General features: G+C 43.1%; 1 long non-coding RNA gene across 1 annotated transcript; it reads right to left on the bottom strand.

Moving 5' to 3' along the window:
* Positions 1 to 2081: 2081 nt before the first annotated feature.
* Positions 2082 to 3229, bottom strand: LOC119579005. Its single transcript, XR_005229239.1, has 2 exons — positions 3189 to 3229; positions 2082 to 2819 (listed from the first exon to the last, which is right to left on the bottom strand). It is a non-coding gene; the product is annotated as an uncharacterized LOC119579005 (long non-coding RNA).
* Positions 3230 to 3285: the final 56 nt, after the last annotated feature.

Below are 3285 nucleotides of genomic sequence, written 5' to 3'. Positions count from 1 at the left end.
TGATAGGAATATTGATGAAATGATAGGAATATTAAGGAAATGATGGGAATATTAAGGAAGTAATAGGAATATTAGGGAGATAATACGAATATTAATGAAATGATAGGAATATTAAGGAAACAGAAAGATGGTTTCATTCTAAGGGAAGGAGGAACGAGTGGCTCCCTAATACTTAGAGGTTATTCGCGAGATCACAAAAGGGGAATTTTCACCCTTAAACTGAATTTCAGGGCCAGCATGAATAATTAGAACGCCATGTGATAAAAAAAAAGATATGTTTTTTTATGTATTGAGAATTAGAACAAATGGTGTACGCTTTTTTTTTCATGGAGATTGTGTTGCGTGAATAAACAGCTATACAGCTCACTCGTGATGGCGATGCTAATTTTTTTTATGCTGTCGATTCCTTTGATTACTTTTGGTCTGAGTAATCGGTTACTTTTCGATTACTTTCACCTGGGGATGGATTGTGCTGTGGTATATTAGTAGAGAGCAAGGTATACATTTACGGTTTTTCGTGTAGTCTGTGTGTTATCAATAAATAAAAGAAAATCATTAATTCATAACCAAACATTCGTGCAGGGAATAACACGCACCACCTTGTAGAGTACAACCAAAAAAAAAAAGTCATGGTGAATTGTGTTGGGTTGAAATATGCTGAGACGGTAATCAGTTTAACCCTGTCTCTGGGAGTAATCTTTTGGTAACCGATTACTGGAAGTTATAATCGAATACTGAGAAATTTCACGCTGCAATCGACGTGATCGATTACGCTCACCACTGCAGCTCACGCAGTCACACGTAGAACGTAATGAAGATATGGAGCAAATAAAAATGATCTCTCTCTCTCTCTCTCTCTCTCTCTCTCTCTCTCTCGCTCTCTCTTTCTCTCTCTCTCCAATTTTCTATCCCCCTCCCTCCCTCCCTCCCTCTCTCTCTCTCTCCAACTTTCTTTCCCCCTATCACTCTCCCTCCCTCCCCCCCCCCTCTCTCTCTCTCTCTCTCTCTCTCTCTCTCTCTCTCTCTCTCTCTCTCTCTCTCTCTCTCTCTCTCTCTCCTCGCTCTCTCTTTCTCTCTCTCTCTCCCTCCCTCCTCTCTCTCTCTCTCTCTCTCTCTCTCTCTCTCTCTCCAACTTTCTTTCCCCCCCCCTCTCTCTCTCTCTCTCTCTCTCGTTCTCTCGTCTCTCTCTCTCTCTCTCTCTCTCTCTCTCTCTCTCTCTCTCTCTCTCTCTCCAGCTTTCTTCCCTCTCTCTCTCTCTCTCTCTCTCAATTTGTCCCATAACCTGCAGGAGTATCCACGTCTCCTCATACCTTTAAAAGGGGACACTCTTGTCACACTGTAGCCTAGTGATGTGCTCTTGATCTCGGAGTTCAGAAGACATACCAGACCGGAGTTTGAGCCACATTATTCTGGACTTTTCGATCACACAAGTTCCTGATTTAATACAAAACTATTATTTGCAAGTCGAAGAGTTCGCCAGTTCCTGATTTAATGCAAAATTATAATTTGCAAGTCGAAGAGGCTGGGTGAGCACATGAGTAGACCTTCATGCACATGTAGTTAACCAATGGCCCTCAACAGGTTTTCAACTAAAAGGGGTAGATGTTCACAGTAGAATTCTTCCCTGAATTCTATAGGGTATTTAAAGTGTGTGTCATTTCTTTGTTACGTAAAATTAAATTCCTCCTTTCAAAAACTGAACAAAAAAAGGTCTTATGACACGAGACGAAATCACGATTAATATGTAAATCCATAAATCAAATATATGAATTAAATATATAATATAAATATATAAATACAAATCAAAATGTATATATCACTTGATTAGACCATCGCATTTTTCAAAAAATTCTTTAATAACAATACCGAATATCAAAAGGTACCAATGATCTCCTGTCCGAAGCCACTTCATCAGAATATTTTTACAGTTAAGTACACGTAGGTCCAGCGTCCGGCTCTTGGTCAAGATCACATTGCGGTCGAGGGCTCTACCTCTTCAAAATCTGGATTACTACACATGCAGGAAAACCCTTATCGTAATCTTTCTTAGAAATAGGGATTAAGAATGAAAGTGCGCAGAGTTATGTAAAGCAATTAATTGTGATTGTTTGAATATGTAACATCTTCTCCATCAATTAGGGGGTAAAATGAAAATATTCCAAAAAATGACAACAACAGTTTCTGTAAATCTATTTAAACTATACAAATAACAAATAAATTCACCTAACAAGTGCAGAAACCTTTTACCACTTGGGGTCCGAGAAGCACCGAGGCGGCGGGGGCAGAGAAGCACAGACGTTCCTCTCTCTCTTTTTCCCTCTCTTTCTCTTTCTTCCTTTATTCTCTCTCTCTCTCTCTCTCTCTCTCTCTCTCTCTCTCTCTCTCTCTCTCTCTCTCTCTCTCTCTCTCTCTGCAAACTTCCTCTTCAGACAGATCGGCGATAGCACGATAAGAAGCGTCGGGAACGAGTGATTGCTTATCGTCGGTGAACGTCTGCTTGTAAACGACGGGGAAACTAAAGTGCAAGAAGAGATAACGCCGCGTTGATAAGAGAGGGAAGAGAGAGAGAGACAGAGAGGAATGTGATAAAGTGTGGATTGTTAAGGACAAAGAGGGGATTGCTACGGATAAAGGAACGTGGGGTGGTTGACGTGTCAAGGAGTGTTCAGAGCCTTGTGGGCGCTGACGATGGCCTCGACGACGGAGGGGTCGGCGAGGGTGGAGATATCGCCCATCTCCTCGGGCTGCCCCGCCGCCACCTTCCTCAGGATCCTTCGCATGATCTTGCCTGAACGCGTCTTGGGCAGGCCGGGGCACACCTGTTGGCGGAACGCGGGGGAGGAAGCATTAGTAGTGCGAAGACAGGTGGGTAGGTTTAAGGTAAGGCTTGGCACGGAGGAGGATTATGTCTGACCCTCACTCTGTCTTTTTCTCTTTCTCTTTCTTTTTCTCTCTCTCCCTCCCTCTCCCTCTCTCCTCTTTCTGTCTGTCTGTCTGTCTGTCTGTCTGTCTCTCTCTCTCTCTCTCTCTCTCTCTCTCTCTCTCTCTCTCCCTCCTTTACCTCTCCCCTTCTCTTTTTACCTCCTTCTCTCCCCAATTCCCTCCTCACTCTTCTCTCACTCTCTCTCTCCCTCACTCCATCCCCGCTTCCCTCCTTCCCGAACTCAGTCACATCACTAAAAACTCACCAGTATAACATCAGGTACGCATATCCAGCAATGGTATCTGACTGTCTTCCTGAATCAGCTACGATTTCCTTTGGATGATGACGTTCTCCTTCAAGCA

This window comes from Penaeus monodon, chromosome 11, assembly GCF_015228065.2.
Source record: "Penaeus monodon isolate SGIC_2016 chromosome 11, NSTDA_Pmon_1, whole genome shotgun sequence".
NCBI lineage: Eukaryota > Metazoa > Arthropoda > Malacostraca > Decapoda > Penaeidae > Penaeus > Penaeus monodon.
The sequence above is the reverse complement of the archived record's forward strand: the minus strand, read 5'-3'. Positions and strand labels throughout refer to the sequence as shown.